The 25,310-nt window shown below is 43.1% G+C and overlaps 1 protein-coding gene across 1 annotated transcript in view; it reads right to left on the bottom strand.

Moving 5' to 3' along the window:
• Window positions 1-1,679, bottom strand: part of LOC126482124 (atrophin-1-like) — a 412,049-nt gene extending 410,370 nt beyond the window's left edge. The window contains exon 1 of the mRNA XM_050106100.1: window positions 1,411-1,679. The gene's annotated coding sequence lies outside the window, so the exon portion shown is untranslated. The remainder of the gene's footprint in view (window positions 1-1,410) is intronic.
• Window positions 1,680-25,310: the final 23,631 nt, after the last annotated feature.

Here is a 25,310-nt window from a genome sequence, read left to right as displayed (position 1 = left end):
TGTGCTGAAGTAGCTACTGTGGGAAGCCACAAATTAATTTTTGTCATTATACCTTCCAGTACCTCACTTGTTAAGTTCTGAACGTGTTAACTGATTTATCATAGTGTGAATAGTCAGTGTCGTTTGACTCAACGACTAAAATAAGAATAGTTACTAAAATAAGAATAGTTCTTGGGCGGTATCAGTGGATTTTACAACAAGGTAACCGTGGTACATTTTCTCCTTCTCTCCAAAATAAGCGATGAATGGAGGAATGTCATTTCATCTCTGTCACTCGTCACGCGTGTTGCAGAAGAGCGTGATTACAAGCCACTGGAAACCGCGAAAAAGGCCGACTTTGATACAAAGCACTGGGATGGAAGGCTGGGAGGTAATGGAGCGTACAGTAATCCTCCTCTACACGTACGATCAAACGCCACACATGACTGCGTAATAGAGACTTGAATGAAGCAGATCGATTACTGTCTATAACATCGGGCTGATCCCGAATCGAGCGGGAACTGCAGAACAGTGCATCAACTCAAAACTTCTACCCAGAACTAGTCACTCGAGGAAAACTTATACGTCGACGTTCCGGGATTAGCAGTCAGTACGAGAGAAGCGATCTTCAGAAGACTGAATGTTAAAGTAATACTGCTAACGGCGTAGGAATAGGGAAGTCTGATTTCTGCATTCTCGCTGAGATTTTAGTTTAGTACGGGAAGCATCGATTAGCTCTATAGACAATGCAAAATAGGCATTCAACAGAAGTCGTAAATACGAGCTTTCCAGTGTAGCTGAAAAAAGACTGTCTCTGTTACTAAGCCATGACACGAAGCCCGGAAAGCGTGGCATTCTTTCCCCTCACAGAGCTAGATAATCTCAGACGCTACTGACAGCTGACAATAAACACTAAAGCAACGGTAAGCGTTTTGAACCACACTGTCACTAGCAGATTTTAAATTAGTGCTTTTAAAACTCATCCAACAACACATACTGCCTTGGGAAGTTTCGCATTTCGCAAGTTTTTCGTGACTCGGCAACGAGTTTATTCAGTTTTCGGAGAAAAACGAGAAGCTAGTGTCATTTCTCACAGTGCCTTGCGGTAAGAAACTGTATGCACGCCACTTCGCACAAGTGCCAAAAGCGCTGCCTAACTTCCAGGCTGCGGAACTCAGCACCGGCGTGGTCTGAACGCGAAGTTACGAGTATTTCTCGATAGCAAGATGGTGCGCGGCAGTAGGCTCGAAATACGTAATACTTCTGGACACTGTTCGGATATTTTGGAGATATTGTCAATCGTGTAAAAATGTTCTTCATGTCGGAGACTGGCTTCTGGAACAGCACTGTATCTATCGGGTTGGAAACGACAGTTGCACGTGTATGATAGGTGCTTTAATGTCAAGTGAGGCTCTCGATGTTTGGATTTACCTTCACGTGGCTGTTCCTCGCATGTCATCACAAGAGATCGTGGCCGGAGGCGGCGGCGACGCTGTTATTCCAGCGGTGGGCGTGTCCGCCAGCGGGTTTACGAGTCCAGAATCACACACAGAAGGCGAGCACAGTAACACGCAAACAGAGCTCCAGCGTGGCGGCGGGCCCCTTCGGAGAGCGTCGCGGAGGTGCCCGGAGCTACGAGACGTCCGCAGCCGGCGCTCGCACTGCGGCTACTAAACCCCACTCCACTGCACTCGCGACGTCGGCTGTGTCGGCCGCGAACTGGCCAGCCGCCGGCCGCCCGTCGAGTTCTTGTAGCGGCCGGCGGCGGCAGCGCCTCTGGCGGCGCGCGGCCGCATCGCGCATGCGTCGCCGGAGCGGCCTCCGCCGCCTCCAGCCAGACACCGGCGTCTGTTACCACCGGCCTGCGGGTCGAGAGGCAGCGTGCGAGGCCTTTGAGCTATCGGATCGGGTCTTTCCGCTTTAACATAAACGAGGCAACAGCGCTTATTCAACTGCCAATACGGTGTACACAGCATGCCGTGTGGCACGCTCTTACAGATCGCCACGCTTCTGCCAGGCGGCGGGAGGAATGTTTATATGATCGCCATTTCGAGATTTTGCGTCTGACGTTACGTAGACAAGTATACCTCTTAAATCAAGAAATTGTTACATTTCGGCAACCTTATGATTTTCTGACGAACGAAGTGCTCGTTCCATAATAACTGTGTGCTATGGTGGTAGTCATTAATCATTGTTATTAGTGTGACCGCCCCCTAAGCTCAGTAGCCAGCGCGTCTGACGGCTATGCAGAAGCCCGGGTTCGATTCCCGGCCAGCGTGGAAGTTTTCTCCGCTCGAGGACTGGATGTTCTATTGTCCTCAACATCATTCTGTCATCATCGACACGCAAGTTGCCCTATGTGGCGTCAACTGACTGGACTTGTAACTCGGCGGACGGACTTCTCCAGGTGGGGACTCCCGGCCCTCAGTGCGACACGATCATTTAATACTATAAATCATCGTGGAGCTCATAACATTCAAAATAATTTCATGTGAAATTCATCTCCAGCCGATATAAATACGACACTTAAACACCTTCGAAATGCCAGTCGGCCACATTGCTGGTTGAAACTTAGAACAGAATCTCAGAAAGTAAACTGTCCTCGTTGCAAAATAGTGATTATTTCATAATGCGTTTCACACACTTCGGATATTATCAGATTTTGTAGTATTCTGCCAATAAGCATTCGTCACAAAATGTGCGAGACAGAACACGGACCTTAAACACACCAGCATCTTCATATATATGCAGAAACTACAGCTGTGGACACAGTTGGTACAACATTTGTGCAGTTTGTACGCTTGGTCCTGTTTCTGCTCTTCTACGTCTGCGAATTCTTGTATGTTTAACGTCCAGCCTTATCTCTCACGTTTTTTGATGAAAACTTATTTCCAGAATAATACACGATCTGATAATGTTTCAAAAGGGACAAAAGCGCCTTTTTGCAAACAAGATTGTTTGCTTTCTGAAATAATTCGTTGTTGTACCAGCCAGATAAAGGTTTTTAGAACAGAATGTTTCTTTTGTATTTCTCACCACTGCGCAGTTTCAGAGAAGGAACAATTTGAAAGTGTTCGAAATACACACCAGACATAACATCGTTAAAATATTAATATAAAACAACCATTAGCTATGCTTTATCCCATGAACAGTAAACCTTTTTTATCTACCACCCACTTTTGGAGTAAGGTTCTATAATCGCCCATCGATTCCATAGTAACAGTGATACATAAAGTATGGAAGTTACTTTATAAAATTTATAGCTCAGAGATGCAGCAAGTTTAAGAAAATAGTAATACTTGCTTACCAAATACTTTATGTCAAAATTTTATGAAAACATAATAAAAATGTTTTTAAAATTCATACCACAGAACGTCCACCACGAAAGCAGGAACGTCAATTAGTTGACGGAAGATACGAGGTTGACTACCACTGCTTAATCCTATAGATAACAAAAAATCCTTTTTTTGAAACTGGACGTTTTTTAGGCGGCTATCAAACGTATTTCACATATTCCTTTATACATATGTTCTTGTGTTTGTACTCGACGCTCTTAGTACAGGTTTTCACTTCGTAGGTCGCATTTAAATATTTCATTTACAAGTTAGCAGTCGGGATTTTCTATTTAATTGTCCTGCTTAATTAAGAAATGTGATGCTGCTACGGTCGCAGGTTCGAATCCTGCCTCGGGCATGGATGTGTGTGATGTCCTTAGGTTAGTTAGGTTTAAGTAGTTCTAAGTCTAGGGGACTGACGATCTCAGACGTTAAGTCCCATAGTGCTTGTAGCCATTTGAATTTAAGAAATGTGATCGTGACTGCATTGGACTCCCTAATACCGTGTCATAACAATATTTTAAGTACACACGATGATAATATTTTACTTTTAGATGCACGCAAGGATGGGTGACCGTCCGGTATACGGAGCGCAGTTGATAAGTGGGGTTCACTCAGCCCCGGTGTGGCCAATTGAGGAGCTACTTGCTTGAGAAGTAGCGTCTCCGGTCTCGTAAACTGACGACGTCCAGGAGAAGGGTGTACTGACCCTTTGCCACTTCATATCCGCATCCAGTGTCGCTTATAGGGCGAGGACGAAGCTGTGGTTGATCAGCATCGTTGGGACTTCCGATTCCTGTTCCGACAGGGCATATTTAGTTTTTAGTTTTTACATGCACTAACTGATAACTTGCAATTAGAAACACAGAAAACTATGTATGTAATTGGGATGTTGACATAGGTATTGCTAATTTGGTGATATACTGCAGCACTAAATCACATTGTAGCATATCATCACAATAATTGGAAGAGTTCTTCTTATACGGCAACCGCTACTGTACGCTTTCATTTTGTAAAATGAAGAAACTGCACAAGCAACTTTAATGCAGTTTCTTCATTTTAAAAAACAAACAAAAATAGTTACAAAATCATTCATACTCACTCAAGAATCCACATTACTAATTATAAAGCAAACAACATTGATATTAATATAAATGAAACCATGCAAACAGATAAATACATTTCTTTACTGCAATAGCTGGAAAGGACGTATGTGAAGCGACTTCGTGTTTTAATACCAAGCTTCGACTAAAAACCAATATAACTTTATGATGATGGGTTGTAAAGTAGTCAATAAAAATGAAAGTTCTCTACACCGTAGTTAAATTGTAATGTCAATAACATGACCAAAAGAATCATCTAGAAATTGCACATTACAAAATAATGTGGAACGCAGCTGGACTGTAGCCATGTTGATGTGGACGTTGCGTATTTTAATATGATATGCGTGGCATACTTACATGTCGTCGTCCAGGATAATAAACTTCTTCTTTCCTCTATAATAAGTCCCTTTTGCAATTATGATAAGCCACGCTTTTCGTCCAGACAATATCTTTTTATCCCATTGCTTTTCTAACAAGATACATTGAAGAGCCACAGAAACTGGTACACCTGCCTAATATCGTGTAGGATGCCCGCTAGCACGCAAAATGACCGGGACACGACGTGTCACGGATTCGATTAATATCTGAAGTAGTGTTGGAGAGAAGTGACACCATGAATCCTGCAGCAATTTCCATAAACCCGTAAGAGTACGAGGTGGTCGAGATCTCTTCTGAACAGCACGTTCCACGGCACCCCAGATATTCGTCAATAATGTTCTTGTCTGGGGAGTTTGGTGGCCAGCGGAAGTGCTTAAACTCAGAAGAGTCTTCCTGGAGCCACTCTGTAGCAAATCTGGACATGTGGGGTGTCGCACTGTCATGCTCGAATTGCGACAGTCCGTCGGATGCACAATACACATGGATGGATGCAGGTAATCAGACAGGATGGTTACGTACGTGCTACCTGTCAGAGTCGTAACTAGACGTATCAGGGGACCACATCACTCCAACTGCATACGTCCCACACCATTACAGAGCCTCCGTCAGCTTGAACGGCTCCTTGCTGACATGAAGGTCCATGGATTCATGAGGTTGTCCCCATACCCGTACACGTCCATCCGCTCAATACAATCTGAAATGAGACTTGTGCGACGAGGCAACATGTTTACAGTCATCAACGGTCCAAAGTCGGTGTTGACGGGCCCAGGTGAGGCGTACAGCTTTGTATCGTGCAGTCTTAAAGGGTAAATGAGTGGGACTTCGGCCGCATCTGGTACTCGCTCCTGTATCACTAAAAAAACACACGGCTTGTGAAGCAAGACGTAAGAACTACGCATCCACAAGAGCCTTCAACAATTCCTGTCTATTCCGTGGCTTCCTTTCTGCAACAGAATTTCCCATAACTTTCCAACAGTTCTCAACACGACTGAGATCGGTACTATTTCCAGGCCAATCTAACGTTTGAACATTTTGTCGGCCAATCTAACATCTGAACTCCATTTCTCCTAACAATTTTTTTTATCAGAAATACTGCAATGTGTAACATCTGTTTCATGCTTGATGGGAACAACGACCACACGACTTACCTTCAAAACGTCTGTGGCAAAGTGCAGAATCAACCTGGAAAGGTCTCGAAACTGGTCTCTTCCTTTCAAGGACGCTGATGTGTACATTTGCTTGGACTGTTCCATTTTTGAGGTCCAGACGACCTACTACGTGGGTAGAAATGCATCTCCATACCATCCATCCAGCTAGATGCTTGCCTGTTTGCAGTATACACGAAGACAAAATTCTTCACCTAACCCACGACGCATCAACACTTTTGCATCGGAGACATGCAGATTAAATTTAGACTCATCTGAAGTTATTACTCTGTACCACATCTCTGGAGTCAGTGTCACATTTGCTTTTGTCCACTGCAGCCGCTGTTGTCCGATGTTTCTAACAGTTCCACTGGTAACTGAGTAGTCAGAAATTTCTTCCCAGGCTCCCTTTAGTTCAGTTGGTGAGAAACGTCGACCCATGAAAGAAAGTCTTTTCAATATTATATCTTGCTTGACAGTAGATGCCCTTTCTCCACTTCTTCCTTTCTCACGATCAACATCCCCTTTCTCCGTATACATCGAAACTGTAGCTGCTTAAAACCTATCTTAGAGGGTATCTCTCTTGTGTCGAGACCATCTGTCTCATAAGCAAGCTTTCTTCTTTGGCGTTAATTACACCGGCCTGCCCATAATTTCACTTCTGTGTGTGAACAAAAAAACGACTATATGAGCACTGCTTCACTGTAGATGACAACAATGGCAACAATGAGTTGAATATTGTTGGAAAAATATGTTAGGAAGTGAAACAATAAATGCAAGTACGTGTAACCAACTATTTAACAATAATGGACAGATGTAACCTGGAGCAAACAAGCACCACTGTGGATACCATAGTGACGCGCTTCAGGTGCTGAGTTATAGATCAGAGTGTTTGTTATTCGAAATCAGTACATTTGTAAATTTTGAGAATATTCATTACAGATTGTTAGATTGTAATTTATATTTGTCATAAAAGAGTAATTAAGAAGAGTGAAAGTAAGGTTACTATACTAGCCCCATTTCATTCAGCTACAAAGAGCATGTAAGTTTTTTAAGGGTCCATTTAATTTTTGTTATTTTCTGATAAATTTGAATCAAGCGTTCATTTTTGAAAAAAATTCACCCCCACAACTCCCAGTCCTGCCTCTCCACAGTTATAACATCGATGCAAACCTATCAGTACGACGTAAAGTATATGAAACTATATATATAAATATTAATCTGTAAAAATATTACCTGTCTTACCCTGCGGTATAAGACAGAACGCAGGTTAGCTTCGGAGGAGCCTATCCCCAGAAGCGGTTTCCGCGTCGCCTGTTTGGCCAGCCTGTCGGCAAGATCGTTGCCGGGGATTCCGACCTGTTCTGGGGTCCACGCAAACACCATGGAACGGCGGGACTTTTCCAGGGCATAGATGGACTCCTGAATGGACGCTACCAGAGGTAGGCTGCTCAATGAGTCAGTACACAGAGAAAATGACTCGCCAGGGCATGAGTGGATGTACTCAAGAGCACAAGATATGGCCGCCGGCTCTGCAGTGAAAACATTGCATCCAACTGGCAAGGAATGCTGGTCAATATGTCCTCCATGAACATATGCAAAGCCTACGTGACCATCAGACAGAGGTCCATGACACACGACTTGTGGGCTAGAGCCCATAACTGCGCCTTGTGGATGGCTCCCTGGAGGCGCCGCTAAGCAACAACAGTACAGGAGCAGCAATACGAAATGCAGAAGCCGTCTGCATTCAGAGAAGGTGAGACGGAAGGCCCGGCAGCTGCTGCTAGACCGTTAAAGGCCACTAAAAATAGACACTCAATACAGAGCCCTGAGGGACTTCATTCCCCTGGAAATTGCATGGAACTATGGGAGTCACCATCTTGGACACAGAAAGTGCGGAGCGACAGGAAGTTTTGGATAAAAATCGGGAGTGGTCCCTGGAGACCCTACACATACAATTTGGCAAGGATATAATGTCACCAAGTCGTGTCGTATGCTTTACGTAAGACAAAAAAGACGGCAATCAGGTGTTGCCGCCTGGAAAAGGTTGTTCGGATGCCAGACTCGATGGAGACAAGATTATAAGTCGTAGAGCGACCCTGGCGGAAGCCGCCCTGACATGGAGCCAGCAAGCGACGTGACTCCAGGACTCGACCCAACCGCCGACATACCATACGTTTCAGCAGATTACAAAGAGCGTTAGCGAGGTTGATGGGCCGATACTATCCATATCATGCGGGTTTTTACCAGGTCTGAGCGCCGGAATGATGGTGCTTTCCCGTCATTGCGATGGAAAGACACCATCGCACCAGATCCGGTTGAACATGACGAGATATCGCTTGTAGTCAGATGAGAGATGTTTAATCATCTGGCTGTGGATGCGATCAGGCCCAGGAGCTGCGTCAGGGCAATGGGCAAGGGCACTGAGGAGCTCCCACTCAGTAAATGGGGCGTTACAGGATTCACTGCAGCGTGTAAGGAATGAGAGGATGTGAGGACGTTCCCTTCCAGCCGCCGTTTGAGTGTGCGGTGGGGGGGTGGGGCGGGGGGCAATAGCGTTTGCGTCGGTACATAACTCGCCATTTATGGTAACACCTGGGACAATTGTTGAGGCCTGGTACGCGAATAGACGTTTGACCTTTGCCACACTTGGGAAGGCGACGTGTGGCGCCCAATGGTGGAGACGTATCTGTCCCAAAACTCCTTCTTCCGTAGTTTGATAAGGTAGCGAACACGGGCACGGAGCAGTTTAAGGGCTACGAGGTGCTCCAGGAAAGGGTGCCGCTTATGCAGCTGTAGAGCACGCCGACGCTCCTTAATTGCTTCAGCGACTTCCGGCGACCACCAAGGGACTGCCTTACGCCTCGGGCACCCTAAAGAGCGAGGGATCGCGTTTTCTGTCGCAGGAACAGTCCTGCTAGTCGCCTGCTCAACCATCACATGTGTAAGTTGGCTGTTTAGGTTTTTTTTTATTGGTAATGCCCCTTAGCGCTCTGTATGAAAATCACTGGATGTGCTGTGTGCAGTCTGCGGCTGGTTTGCATTGTTGTTTGCTATTGTAGTGTTGGGAAGCTGGATGTGAACAGCGCGTAGCGTTGCGCAGTTGGAGGTGAGCCGCCAGCAGTGGTGGATGCGAGGAGAGAGATGGCGGAGTTTTGAGAGCGGATGATCTGGACGCGTGTCATCAGAGACAGTAAATTTGTAAGACTGGATGTCATGAACTGATATACAGGGTGTTACAAAAAGGTACGGACAAACTTTCAGGCAACATGCCTCACACACAAATAAAGAAAAGATGTTATGTGGACATGTGTCCGGAAACGCTTAATTTCCATGTTAGAGCTCCTTTTATTACTTCTCTTCAAATCACATTAATCATGGAATGGAAACACACAGCAACAGAACGTATCAGCGTGACTTCAAACACTTTGTTACAGGAAATGTTCAAAATGTCCTCCGTTAGCGAGGATACATGCATCCACCCTCCGTCGCATGGAATCCCTGATGCGCTGATTCAGCCCTGGAGAATGGCGTATCGTATCACAGCCGTCCACAATACGAGCACGAAGAGTCTCTACATTTGGTACCGGGGTTGCGTAGACAAGAGCTTTCAAATGCCCCCATATATGAAAGTCAAGAGTGTTGAGATCAGGAGAGCGTGGAGGCCATGGAATTGGTCCGCCTGTACCAATCCATGCAGGGATGCAGATGGTTTAAAAAAATAAAAAAAGTCACTTTGTCCACAGCCATTGGTGACTACAGCAGGTCCCACAGAACCAAGATGAACGTACCCCATAGCTTAATCCTGCTCTTGTTATCCAGGGCATGCATGTTTAGAGCAGTCGTGCGCTTAAATGACGGTATATCGGAACAAAGTCATCGACCTGATGTAACATGGCCGGTCGCTGTGGCCGAGCGGTTCTAGGGGCTTCAGTCCAGAACCGCTCTGCTGCTGTGGTCGGAGGTTCTAATTCTGCCTCGGGCATGGATGTGTGTGATGTCCTTATGTTAGTTAGGTTTAGGTAGTTCTAAGTCTAGGGGACTGATGACTTCAGATGTTAAGTACCATAGTACTTAGAGCCATTTGAACCATTTTCTTCTATGTAACATGCGGCCAGGTTGCACGTTTCCATTGACCCAAGGTCCAGTCTCGGTGAACTCCTGGCCATTCTAGTCATAACTGACGATGTCATTGGGTCTCGACTGGAACATGTGGGGGACGTGTGCTGCGGAGCCCAACAGTCAACAATGGGCGCTGAACGATGACCTTCGAGACACTTGTGCTTCCACTAACAGTGTACTCTGTCATATAGTTCACAGACTGTCGCCCTCTATCCCACTTACAGAGCAGGCAAGCCTCCAGTCTCCAGGTTCTGTGATGAGACGTGAAAGCCAACAAAAGTCTTGTCACCATCTCATGGTTTCAACGTCACTAGATGGCATTCAATCTCGCGTGGTCAGAGATCATGTTTTGCTTCGTGAGCGTAGATATGAGTGTCGGTACAATTACAGAAGTTTTAGTCTCTCACTGAAGCAGCCGAAGCTCCAGTCAAGGCTTTGAGTATTACTCCGTATACGTTTTCAAACATTACATACGAGAGGCTCGAGGCTATTGTGCGATTAGAATAATCAGTGGTACGCATCCAGACGGGCTCTGCTGCTATGAAATAATGTCTTTCGAACTTAAACCAAATTGAACAACTTATGGAGATGATTAATTAGATTACTCTGCCGACCGTGTTTAGGGAAAGAGCAATGTGCGCTCAAGCAACGCCCATGTTGTGTCTAGCGTTGAGAAATTAGTGCTAGAGGCGGCCGATGTGGATTCTGGAAGGAGTGTTGAGGACTGTGCACATCGATGCTGGCAGAAAGACGGCTAGGGTTTTCTAAAAAAATAAGCGTCTTCATTCGTGCAATTCGTGCAATATTGCATAACAACAGTACATACCGTACACACTGCAGTATAATGTCTGTACTGGGTTTATTGCGTCTTTATTTTACTGGTTTTACATCACTCCTCGCAGACGCTTTAGAAGTTATGTAGTACGTTGTTTTGTTCATGAGAAAGAGCTTCACAAACTGAGCAAGTCAATAACACTCTGGTCCGCCGATGGCCCTTAAGTAAGCAGTTACTCAGATGGCATTGATTGAGAGAGTTGTTGGATGTTATCCTGAGGAATGTTGTGGCAAATTTTGTCCAAGTGGTGCATTAGATCGACAAAATCCCGTGTTGGTTACAGTGACCTGCCCATAACGCTCCAATCGTTCTCCATTGGCGAGAGATCCGGAGGCCTTACTGGCAAAGGTACGGTTTGGCAAGCACGAGAACGATCAGTAGAAACTCTCGTTGTGTGTAGGCGGGCATTACCTTATAAGCGCAGGATGGATTGTCAAGAAGGGCAAAGAAGCAGGGCGTAGAATATCGTGGACGTACCGCTATGCTGTAAAGGTGCCGCGGATGACAACCAAAGTGGTCCCGCTATTAAAAGAAATGACATCCTACACATCAACCCTGGTTGTCGGGCCGTGTGGTGGGAGCCAGTCAGGTTGGTTTTCCCACTGCTTGTCTTCGTGCCTGCAAAACCCTAACTTGGCTGGGGAGGCCGCCGCGTCTGTCCCCAATTGAGAACGTTTGGAGCGCTACGGGCAGGGCCCTCCAAACAACTCGAGACTCTGGCAGTCAACCGCGCCAATTGGACAGAATTTGGCACGATGTCCCTCATGTGGATGTCGAACAGTTATGTCAATAAGCCGAATAACTGCTTGCGTAAGGGCCAGAAGTGATCCTACGTGTTGCTGACTTGCTCAATTTGTGAAGCTTTCTCTCTTGAATAAATCGTCCAATTTTTCTGAAATTGTAACCATTTGTTTGTTTGTACATGTACATCACATCTAGCGACTTCCAGCCGATTTGGATAATTTGGATAATGCCACCGTAGTGCGTCTATTTCTTTTATTTTTTCCCTTAGAGTGTATAATTATTACGAATAGAGCGATCATTGCTGAAATAGCGAGTGTAACAGGCACAATCGTCGGCCCCTTCAATGATCACTCAACACACCTCACACCAATTTGATATTTCATAGGAATGCTTTGTAAAATTGAATATAGCTTTTTTATTTATTTATTCGATGACTTTAATGTACGTAGACGTGTAAAGAAAAAAGCGTTTAAGCTGCAGTAATACTTTTCACTCTTATTTTGTGTAACCTCTGTGTCCGTTTGATACTTTGGCCTGGAAGAAACATGTAAAACGTTTTGAGGGCGAGAGTGACAGTTTATGGGTGAGTTGTTAGTTGCACAATTCGTAAGTGTTCGGATGCACGGGTACGAAGGCAGAATAAATTTGTGGAAAATTTGTTGTTTTATCTGAGAAAAAAAATGGCTCTGAGCACTATGGGACTTAACTTCTGACGTCATCAGTCCCCTAGAACATAGAACTACTTAAACCTAACTAACCTAAGGACATCACACACATTCATGCCCGAGGCAGGATTCGAAGCTGCGACCGTAGTGGTCGCGCGGTTCCAGACTGTAGCGCCTAGAACCGCTCGGCCACACCGGCCGGCTATCTAAGAAAAAACAGGTTTGGTAGCTGTGGAAGAAGGATAAGACTGGAAGAGCTCAGGGACCATGTATCGCGATGGACAGCGTTGTAATTTACATTGAGAGCAATGAGAGACGATAGGGACTCAGAAGCTCCTGAAAAATGATTGTTTCACTCTGGTCGTAGTAATTGACTAAGATTTCGAGAAGAGGAATCAATTCCAAAGATCAATGCAGAACAGGAAACCATAAGCAGGACCGAGCGAGGTGGCGCAGTGGTTAGCACACTGGACTCGCATTCGGGAGGACGACGGTTCAATCCCGTCTCCAGCCATCCTGATTTAGGTTTTCCGTGATTTCCCTAAATCGTTTCAGGCAAATGCTGGGATGGTTCCTTTCAAAGGGCACGGCCGATTTCCTTCCCCATCCTTCCCTAACCCGAGCTAGCGCTCCGTCTCTAATGACCTCGTTGTCGACGGGACGTTAAACGACACTAACCTAACCTAACCATAATCAGGGAAGACAAGAGTAAATGGGAAGAATCACAAGCGAAAAGATTTATTTCAAGATCGTCGTAGAAGGCGCCAGGACCTAGAACAGAAAGCAATCACTTCAAGAGAACGTAATTATGCGAGCTGCAAACCGAATTATTCGTGTTCGTTAAATGGAAAAGAGAGATTGGATTTTACAGATCGGTATTGTTATATGCACTGAACTGCTAATTACATTAAAAGGTGTGAGTAAACTGTGTGAGGACCCAAGCTGCTGATATTTCAAGCTGAAGTTAATGAAAAGACGGTCTGATATTTAAAACAAAGTCACACAAACATCATTATTGAAAGTGCAAAATCCGTGTCTGCTTAATATACTAAATCGACATATCCCATCCCACATCCTATTTGGAAACAGTTCAAAGTTTTCCACAGTGTGCATTCCATCTCAGGGTATGTGTCGGAACAGTAAAGGAAATTTTATTGGAATTTTCGTAATTGATTTTCTAATTGACAACATAGAGCTAGACGTTGCCATTTTGCTGTGGTCAGCAGTATTCAAGATACAGCAGCATTGCTTTTGCAGCAAATAACTTCCTCAGCTGCAATGTATCTCCATCTGAGCCATATTTGTGATTTAGTGATTAGCACTACTAAAAGAAAGTGAACAAAGTCAAGGTAGCTGTGTTAGCACTTCCGTAAGAAAACAATTAAAATTATTATACAACGTATGTTACATTAACAGTAATAGAATTCTCTCTCGCAATTAGAATTTGGGATTATACACTATAATTAGAACTGCATGGCTCGGAGCTGGGAACTTCGTCTTTCCTACAGAAAATTGTCATTTGCGTAGTCCGGTAATCAGACAAAAACTTTTTATTACTAGTTTCTGTATTTGGACTTCATATCAATATGTAATGAATAGGCTGATGTGAGAGCAGATTTTTAAAAGAATTTTATTTTGCGTTTTAGTGACATTTCTTGGTAGCCATGTTGTAATTAGGCAAAATACGAAATACGAGCATCTCTGACCAGCACTTTCAGACAGCTGGAGGTCGATATCCAAATAGTGTAGAGATCAAAATTCCCAGCAGATTAAAACTGTGTGCCGGACCGAGACTCAAACTCAGGACCTTTGCCTTTTGCGGGCAAGTGCCGTCTGAGCTACCCAAGCGTGACCCACGCCCCTTCCTCACAGCTTTACTTCGGCCAGTACCTCGTCTCCTAAATTCCAAACGTCGTAGAAGCTCTCCTGCGGTGCTGGAGGACTAGCACTCCTGGAAGAAAGGATCGCAGGAGAGCTTCTGTTAGGCTTGGAAGGTAGGAGACGAGGCACTGGCGAAAGTAAAATTGTGAGAACGGGGCGTGATTTGTGCTTGCGTAGCTCAGACGGTAGAACACTCGCCTGTGAAAGGCAAAGGTCCCGAGTTCGAGACTCGGTCCGGCACACAGTTTCAATCTGCCAGGATGTTTCATATTAGCGCATACTCCACTGCAGAGTGAAAATTTCAATCTGAGTGTAGAGATTTTTTTGTGAAATTTGATAAAGGTTACATTCGTGTGGCATCATCTTGCCTTTAAATTCAAACGGACAAGCTGTTGTCGTTCACTGCACTAAGTGTCTTCCTGTAACACGATAACTTAAGTCTGGTTAGGCTTCGCACACTGAAATACGACCGGTATTTACAGTAGTGAACATTTTGCTATTATGTTCGACCTGAGTATCTTACGTTGCGCCGAATGGCTAATACATGTGAGTAGATCATTTATGCACACTTGCCTTTTGCGTGATATTGCATTCCACATATCCACTAACCACAGCAAACAGTTACCTTCTCAGTAATCAACAATATGATGCACCTGCTGATTTACATACATTTTAACTATGTATTTGTATGTACTGTTTTATGCGAGTGTGACTGAATGCCTGAATGTGTTGCGTTGCTCATCTCAATCAAGTATGATAGGAAAGTTGGTCACAAGGCGATTTGAAGGTCTTTTCTCGCCAGATTTGAAGCGTTCTATGTTAAACCGAATCTGACAAAGGAGAGTGATGCTACACGTTAAACTTGGTCAGGAAGGTGTCGTTGCAACGAAGTTGAGCACTGAGATATTATGTAATTTTGACGTCATAGGGAAATCCTGCTGCTGGATCGTTGTAGACAGCGTGGGATAAGAGTATTTGGTTCGTTCATAGTTACCAGTTACAGTACAACACGTTATGGTTTATCTCTGCGATTTCATAATTAAAATTTTGAAAAACTGTGCTAACACAGTAACGGTAGTAGCAGGACTAGCCTGAGTTATTCAGATGAGCCACAGGGTGAAGTTAGTGCTAGCATTTCTAATACATATTACTGTCTACGTTGAGGAAAATCGAAATTTTTGTCAGGAAATGTTCTCAGACTTGGACCTCTTCTTTTTAGTAACCACCAGGCTATCTAAATTGCTTCTTGGTTACTCTATTTGTCAACATCTATTGCCGTTATTCCGTACACGAGGAAAATTTATATGCAGAGTATCTTCCATTACTGGAATAGAATCACTGAAAAGGTGCAAGGGCAAGGACCTTGCTCGATTTTACTCCATCACGGGTTGCTATCAATTAAACATGAAATAAATATTTACATGAGACTAGATGTTGATCAGCCTCAGTAACACTGAGATTTTGAGGTTGAAGGGAGGAAAGAAGCGTGCTTATTTAACAGACAGTTAGGTCGACTGCTCGCGAAGAGCTAGAGATACGTGTTCGAGTTCTGGGCTTGAAAAAAAGAATATTTCACTCGTCACTCAGGTTAGATACTAACGCGCTCACTGCATTATTACTCTTATGTAAATTTTAGATTTATCGTTTCTTTTGTAACAAATAAGACTTAATTTCTCCAAATAGTCTGATGACCATAGCAGAAATTTAAGGCAGAAATTTTTCACGGCTTCTTCCCAGTTTCAGACAGTATGGAGGAAGGACAATATCTTCTGTAAGAATTCTTGCCAGATTACGTGTCATGAGGACTGGTATGTGACCCTGGATCACTTACTAGTAGCATGAACTGCAGCTTAAACGATAAATTTAAAACTGTAAATCCTAGCCCTTTCTTAATACTTTGTGAATTAAATCCATCAAATGTGGAAGGAGGTGTGAATGATTCTGATTAAATCTCTTTTGGAACGGTTCACTTCTTTATTGTTATCGACGGTTGTACATATTATTTCACCTTCCTGTTACAGACAGGACGTGTTTAAGACAAGGTCAGTAAGTTGGATTTACTTGGGAGAAAGTAATGGATGCAACGTGACAACCGAAACTGAAATGCCCGCTTCTGTAACTTCAACACGGTTTTATATAAGAAGGTAGGCTTCCGCGGCCGGTGTCATAGTGATTAAAATTGTTCTGGGTATTATTCCGCGTCATTGCTAAAAATTAACAACAATAATTGACTAAAACTGACGTTTCGGCCGAATTGCAACGGCCTTCCTCAGGGCACGACGGGTTTTGCATGGGGATAGGTGCTTCTATTTATTACAGACTATCGATGTCTGACGTCACTGTTGTAAAACTTTTAATTGGCCCTCGTAAAAGACTCGAAAATTGACCCTGACAGAGCCAAGAGACTAATCACCAAGGTGCATTTTCCTCTTAGAATCTACCGAGTACCAAAGCTCCATAAGGAGGGTTATCCGCTGAGGCCCATAGTGAACGGAATAGATTCACCTACGTATTATGTTGCGAAACACCTGACACCTAAGTTACGCCGTCATGTGGGACAAACAGACTCCTACGTGAAAGACTCTTCCCACTTCATACAACTGATTAGGGAACAGCGAATAAAGCCTTCAGACATTATGGTCAGTTTTGACATCAAGTCTCTCTTTGCTAACGTTTCTATTGAGGAGACTATGCGCATTCTACAGGATCTGATCCCACCAGATATCTGCGATCTGGTGCGCTTATTCCTGTCATCTACGTAATTCACCTGGCGGGGAAAATATTACCAATAATTAGATGGAGTGGCAATGGGTTCCCCGCTCTCCCCTGTAGCTGCGGACATCTTCATGAAAGCCTTTGAGCAAACGTCCCTAGCTTCTGCTCCGTTACGTCCCAGTTGTTGGCTACGATATGTGGACGACACATTCGTTATTTGGCCTCACGGTGAAGCGGAATTAGGAAACTTCTTCCAGCACTTAAACAGCCTGCACAAAAATATAAAGTTCACACATGAGACTGAAAACAATGGTACCTTGCCATTTCTGGATGTGGAAGTATACAGAGCTGCCGAAGGTAAACTGGGACACAAAGTGTACCGGAAACCAACGCACACTAATCGGTACGTGCACGCGGAGAGCCACCACCACTCAGCTGAAAAATATTTTGCTCTGCATAACTGCCCGAGACTATCGGATAAGCGATGTAAATAACATCAAAGAAGAATTAAAGGAGCTACAACACACAGGTTTCGTTCCAACGGCTATGATGACAACATCATAAGAAAGGTATCTAAAACCAATGGGAGCAGAACACGAGAAGAAGGCAAAGAAGAGAAGCTTCCACTGGTACACTTACCATATGTAAAAAGCGCCAGTGAACGGCTAGGCAACGTCCTCCGCCGACGAGATTCCACACCGATTCTTCGAAGCAGTGACAGGATCCCTGAAATTATAAGTTCCACAAAGGATGTAGTCAACAATCTTAACACTGCAGGTGTTTACGAACTACGGCGTGAGTGCGGAGCTGCCTACATAGGAGAAACAGGGAGACCTGTCAGCTTACGAGTAGCAGAACATGAACGGTATGTACTATTACAACATAATAAATCGGTGATAGCGGAACACCACAGTGATTGTGGACAACCTATCAGGTTCCAGGAAGCCCGAGTACTGGCGAAAGAATTGTGGATACGAGAACGCAAAATACGGGAGGCGATCGAAATTATTAAGCAGCCTGACGTCATCAACAGAGAAGATGGCTACAAACTCCCGGCGTCCTGGCTGCCGGCCATCCCAATCCAACGGGCCGCGAGCGGTCGTGGGGCAGAAGCTACACGGGACACGGACGTATCTGCAGAAACAGCTGTAGACCAACTGTCGGTGCTCTTCCACGCACACCAGGAGGAAAACTTGCTGACCAGACACCGAACGCTGATTGGCGGACAGCTACCAATCGTTGACGACATGGATATCCACGAATAGCCTTTTTCCTTCCATCTTCCCTTACGTCATGACTAGCCAATCATATTAGAGGGCCAATTAAAAGTTTTACAACAGTGACGTCAGACATCGATAGTCTGTAACAAATAGAAGCACCTATCCCCATGCAAAACCCGTCGTGCCCTGAGGAAGGCCGTTGCAATTCGGCCGAAACGTTGGTTTTAGTTAATTATTGTTGTTAGTTTTTAGCAATGACGCGGCGTAATACCTAGAAGAAGTTTAATCACTTCAACACGGTTGCTTGAGTAAAACTTACTCATTATCGTCTCTAGGATGTCAGTTCATTGAGGATGGTTCGGTTCAGAGAGAACCGCACTGCCACTTTCTCTGGGAATATGCTTACTAAAACAAGGTGCTAGCTAAAATCGGCGACTCTCAGCAGTGAAGCATGATCGATATTTATAGTTGATTGGCTGTCACTGGGGAGGGAATAAGAGTATTTCGAGAGGAGAGGAGAATACTTGGGGTACTGTCCAGAGAACAATATCTATCGCATTTAACACCGTGTTTCGTAGGTATGTTGTTTGTTTTTCTGATCTACTGCATTTCACATTACACATAATAAACGAAAACTGGTTTACGAATGTGTAACGCAATTATAGACATGGACCTGTAGAACTTTAACGACAATGTTGCGCTCATATCCTGATTACTATCATGCTATGCAGAAGATAATTGCTATGCATACTGAATGCAAAAGAAATAGTAGATACACTATTAAACTTTGGAATGAACAGTAGCAGTACTCTATATATTTGCATGTGTAACGCTGTGTCCCAGTTTCATTATCCTCTCTATTTCAGAACGAACAAATGTTACCGATTTTGTGTTATCACTAACGAGCTCGTATTTTGAAACACGTATTGGGGAAATCATGACTGAAATGCGTTGTGTAATCATTAACTATGTTCTGCTTAACACTGTGGGGGATTTGGTGTCGCCTACAGTGCCTTGTCTATTACACATGTTAGGTTGTGATCAAATTTTCGCAATAATACTGAGAAAAGCCGGTCTATCTGCTTGTAGTGTGCTCTTTAGTAATTTTATAACTGTGCTGCTCCGATGAGTACCCACTGTGTTCAATAAGACAAACATCTGATTTTTTTCAGGCTCTTTAAGCTCTACATGTATAAAATGTAGGCCTGCGTAGAGTAGTATACGATTTAAATCTTTTAAAGTATTTGACACTGGGAATATTTCATTGCACCAAACATCAAGATTAGAACAGGACAGAAGTGTGTGGAAATTCCTCGTCAGATGAAGGAACAGATTACTGTGATATCTGTTCAGGCGCTCACAGATGCTGGCAATGTAGCGATTTGTAGAGCGAAAAGTTATAAAAGCAGAAAAGTTTACAGTAACTAATATAAACTGTGGACCAAATTGAGTGCAGCCATTATAAACCACAAAAAGTACAGCTTCAAATTAGACAAAGTACTTCAAAGCAGAAAAAAAGGAAAAGAGATTTTTTTCCATTTCCTTTCGTGGATGGAACGTGACGAGAGTATGATTATGTAGCAGTGTCAACTACTATCAGATTTTTACCTTCGCAGGCGCAAAGGAAACTGCATGTTGCTGTGCCGCAGCCGGATTGAATCAACAAAGGGGATATTTTGATTAGCTACCACCTCTGCTGTCAGAATGCCTGTATTGTTCGATTATACCTAACCGCTTTTTAAGTATGACACTGGTTATCCACAGAGTCGACATAAATAGAGATACATACTGGATGCACCTGCCTGGCTAAATTCCGTTTGAAAAACGGTCGCCATCTCTCAATATCTCATGTGACGTATAACGCGCCCCCCTTCGATGTCTCTATTGCTTAACATATATATCAACACAGATTTACATGTTGTTACCCTAGTGTTATGTACACCCTTCGTCGGGCGACTGTTGTGGGGCTTCACCATATAGTATCAATCACCAATCAGCATAGCGAAGGAAGGCTTAAGAAGACGTAGAAATCACTGGCTAGCGATACATGTAGAAAGTGGTTGAAAGGAAAGGTCCATGACTTTTACTGAAAGTAATTTCCCGAAAACAAAAAAATGGCTCTGAGCACTATGGGACTTAACTGCTGTGGTCATCAGTCCCCTAGATCTTAGAACTACTTAAACCTAACTAACGTAAGGACATCACACACATCCATGCCCGAGGCAGGATTCTAACCTGCGACCGCAGCGGTCACGCGGCTCCAGACTGTAGCGTCTAAACCGCACGGCCACTCCGGCCGGCTTCCCGAAAACAAATCCCATGTTAAAAAAAAGGCAACGCTTTGTAGTTGTAAGAATTGGTTCCAACATATATGATCTGTAAGCAAAAGGAAAAAGCTACACATAAGTAAAGCACGTTTCACCTGTGGGTAAAATCTACGAAAAAACTAAATACTTGAACAATAGTAGTAGTGATTAGCCTAAACCATGTTTTGTAGTTGCTGTTGCCACCTTTTATCTTAGTTGTTTGTTTATTTCGATTCTAGAAGATTAATTTGTTTTGAATGGATGGCATCCGATCTACAACAACATGATTGCTTCGGAGTAGGTGGCCAAAAACTAATGAAAACTATTTCAAATATTTGCTGTATTCATTTTTTTGTAAAATTGTTATGGTTTTGTCAATATTATTCTCTTCATTTTTGTGTTTCTCAGATGCAACTAAAATAATGGGAACAGTACAAGTGGAATTTCGTCAAAGGCTCTCATAAAGAGCATCGTTTCTCTTCATCATTACTATATATGTGGAATGTTCGTGTGACAGCTTTCAGATATAATGTTTACCATTCCCCATAATTATTAACAGCTGTTTTGGTACTTTATTATGATTTCAGACCAGATTATGAACGTATTCCTCCAATTATTGTTGCTGCGTTGCACTTGAATACTCTTTGTACAGTGTGACTATAATTAAAAGTGCCACGTGGCACCACAGTGGCATATTGCATAATTATATGTTTAAAGGGATATTCTAGTGAACTGAATGGTCATAATGGTTCTTGTGTGTGTGAGAGTACATGTATGGAATGTTTGAGCTAACATTCGTATGAATGTGAGTTTGAGTGAGCGGTTTTAATTTTAGATCTATGAATAAGCTGCAATGTGTCGATCCTGCATCGTAATGTAGCGTAGAGACACTAATCAGTATAATATCGCTGTCCTAGATAAAGTCTGCTGACCGGTGTTTGAATAAGGGGAGTCGCATTGATGTATTCCCAGTATGTTCATGCTGACAGCACTGTCTAACAGATCTTCTATTGGGATTTGTCGCCTCAGTCCGATAGCCGTTTAATTAATATCCTGTACCGCAGCGAGATCAATACTTACATCTGTCTGTGCCACGCCGCTTCTAAAAAACAGACGTGATAAGAAACGAAGACGTTTCATGTAAGGCCGAACGTATTATGAAGCGAGTTTAGATCGTAACTCCTGTTGTTAACATTAAACAGCCATCATGGTTCACATACACGTGAAACAACTTTTCATCTTGCTGAAAGCATAAAATAAAAATTATTATGAAACCACTAGAAAAATCAAGAGTATTTACGGAAAAATTTATATCATTTCGGCCGCTTACCAAGTCGTCTGTGTTGCTTTCTTTAAGTGGGCCAAACTAACAGCGAGTTTTGCATACCTTGATGACTAATTAACACAATAAAACCTTATTGCGATAACGTGGATGCTTAAACCTGCAAAATTTTCTTTTAACTGTCGGCAGTTCTTTTCAACAAAAAAAAAAAAAAATCTGAAATATTCTCGCTGTGGCGAGTTAAGTGATCGTTGAATAAAACAGCAGCCTTTCAAACCAGTCATCAGAAAAGAATAAAATGTATCCACATCGACACTATTTTGAGGTAATTGGCACCTAAAAGTCTATGATTTCCGAAGTTTATGTAAGCTTAAAAAGATTTTTTTTTAACCAAGACACAAAGTGAGATAGCCATTTAGTGTGGTGGTGGTGGTAAGTTGCTATGGGACCAAACTGCTGAGGTCATCGCTCCCTATGCTTACACTCTACTTAATCTACCTTACTAACTTGCACTAGAGACAACAACACATACACCTATGCCCGAGGGAGGACTCGAACCTCCGACGAGGGAAGCCGCGCGAACCGTGGCAAGGCACCCATAGACCGCGCGGCTACACGTGCGGCATTTGATGTGGTAATCAGGTATTAGCCTCCACTTTCTTTTAAAGTGACAGAGAAATTAAATGGTACAGACTTGTAGGCACTTTGGTTACACAGTCTGAAAGAAATACACGTTCGTTTCTCATCGGTTCTATAAACAAAGAACGGTAGGGAGCGAAACACCTTATACGCTCTGCTACACTTTCCACCCGCAATAAGGAGAGTCCTTGAGTAGATCGAGAAAGGCAAGAAAGTGGCAGAGCGCAGTTCAGGGAGAATGTCGAAGATATTATACTCAAGGAAAATCCGAGAGCCTCCTAAAGTATTAGAGAGAAACAACACAAAATAATCATTAATAATTGCAATAGTCTTGATCACAATACAGTCCAATAATAACTAGATATCCAGCTTTGGTTGACCAACCACCATTTTTAGATACAGAAAACAAACAGAAACATTGTCTTTCAATTTAGTGTGACACATAAGCAGCTTTGTGTGTGACTAGGAGACTTAAGACAAAAATTTTAAGATATGTTAAAACATTGAAAACTATACAATAATTTCCCGAACTTTCACAGTAATTTGCACCTGACACATTGAACACAAAAAATTTGTTACCATGAAAACCACTGTCTGATGTCTCATCTAAAAGTATGATACATTATGTTAAGTGATACAACATGAACATCAGTCCATTATTTATCAACATTTGTGGAGATGTTCATCACATAACCATGGCAACTTTCATTCGATTTGGAACTGATGTTCATCATCAACATCAGTTTTGCATCGCTTCAGAATACACTCTTGTATTTGTTACGGCATAGAAGCTGTCGGAAAAACTGGGGTCCTCTATCAGCTCGGCGCCGGCAGCATTTGTTATTTGGATAAACTGTTGTCTGTGAGATGGTGTCAACGGTGAACAGCCATGGCAACTCGGGATGTAATCACAGCTCACATTAATCTGTCATCGGAGGTTCGTGATGAGGTACTGTAACCTCTCTCAGGATTTCAGCTGTAATCAGCCGTATATTTGTTAGAACCAGTCGACCCACCTCACAATCATCTCATGATGGAACCCATCAGCAAGAACTCATAACTACTCTTACTGCCACACTGCTGCTCTGAGTCCATATCGACCATGCGTTCTGCAATCTCTCCACTACTTCCAGGTGTCTGTATGACACACTTCCCCTAATGATTTTAAAAATTCTGATGCAATGTTATCTATCCCTTCTGTCTTATTTGATCTTAAGTCCTCCAAAGCTCTTTTAAATTTTGATTCTAATACTGGGTCCCTTATCTCTTCTAAATCGACTCCTGTTTCTTCTTCTAGCACGTCAAACAAATCTTCCCCCTCATAGAGGCTTTCAATGTATTCTTTCCACCTATCCGCTCTCTCCTCTGCGTTTAACAGTGGAATTCCCGTTGCACTCTTAATGTTATCACCCTTGCTTTTAATGTCACCGGAGGTTGTTTTCACTTTCCGGTATGCTGAGTCGGTCCTTCCGATAAACATTTCTTTTTCAATGTCTTCACATTTTTCCTGCAGTCATTTCGTCCTAGCTTCCCTGCACTTCCTATTTGTTTCACTCCTCAGCGACTTGTATTTCTCTATTCCAGATTTTCCCAGAACATTTTTGTACTTCCTTCTTAGATCGATCAATTGAATTATTTCTTCTGTACCCATAGTTTCTTCGCAGTTACCTTCTTTGTACCTATGTTTCTCTTCCCAACTTTTGTGATGGGCCTTTTTAGATATGTCCATTACTTTGGAGCGTATGGACAATAATTCTGGCATTTTTTGATGCGCGATACCCGCTATTTGAGACAGCAAATGTTCCGAAGCAGTATAATAAATGATAGTCAAAATGTTAAGATTTGCCACTGTTAGACAGATACCTTTGCCCTTGAGGGACTAATATGCTACTTTGAGTTTGGTGGCCGTTATTGATGTTCCGGGAGCAATATAAGTTCGCTGAATTGTGGATAAGTTCCCAATTTCTTGTAGCTTGAGTGTTTGTGCGGACCAATGTAGGGACGTCACTCTCACTTACATTAAGTGGAGTTGGTCTGTTCCCCATTTCTAGTCGTTCATCCTTGTGTTAGAATCTGTTGATTTTGTCTGTTGTAGTTGAGTCCATTCGTGCGCCCGTGTCACCTCCCCCCAGATAACGCGCGAGAGCTCAGGACAGGCTTCCGCTGCCTTGGTCGGCCACGAGTCCGGCGCCGCTCTCTCAGCGACCGACCGACCTGGGCGCCCGACGTACCGGTGTTGGGAAAGGCTGAGCCATCTCACGTCGGTCTGATGACGGTTCGAGGCCGAAGCTATACAACAGTAACAGTTTTATTGTATGTATCTTACTTTCTTAAAAACATCTGATGGGTGTTAACATTTGAGTTCGGAGCTTATTTCACACTGACGTGTTCGTATTCAATTAATCCTTTGTAAATATCTTGTGATCTGAATGCTATCAGTTAAAGACTTAGTTACTGTGGTGATGCATGTATCTTAATTACAGTTGTTAGTTGGAAGGTTATTAGCAGTGTTTGGTAAGCCCCAAGCACTCATTTTTCTAAAATTGTAAATATTATTCAAATTGTTTTGAAAAGATAATTTGTTATTGACAGATGATTTAGTAAGTGCCCAGTGTATGCTTTTCTAACACGGAAAATTCCGTTTAAATGGTTTTGAAAAGAGAAATTGCTATTGAGAGAGAGTTTTGTATGGACTAGGCGCATATTTTCTTAAATTGAAAATTTATTGACAGTCGTATGAACAGCTGCTTTACTGAGTATTGTGACGTATTTTTCTTGGATACAAATTTTTTGCTGTGTAAACGGTATTCTATTGGAGTATTTGGTACTATAACATCACAACTCTGTGGATGATCATACATTTTCTACGCATTTTACGAAATTTGTTTTATTTGTTATGCTGAATATTATTCTTGTAAATACGTTGTCAAGTTAAAATTTCTACTTGTTATTTATGGAAGA

The sequence above is a fragment of the Schistocerca serialis genome, chromosome 5 (genome assembly GCF_023864345.2).
Source record: "Schistocerca serialis cubense isolate TAMUIC-IGC-003099 chromosome 5, iqSchSeri2.2, whole genome shotgun sequence".
In the NCBI taxonomy this organism is placed as follows: Eukaryota; Metazoa; Arthropoda; class Insecta; order Orthoptera; family Acrididae; genus Schistocerca; species Schistocerca serialis.
Note: the sequence above shows the minus strand (reverse complement) of the source record. Positions and strands in the feature narration are given on the sequence as shown.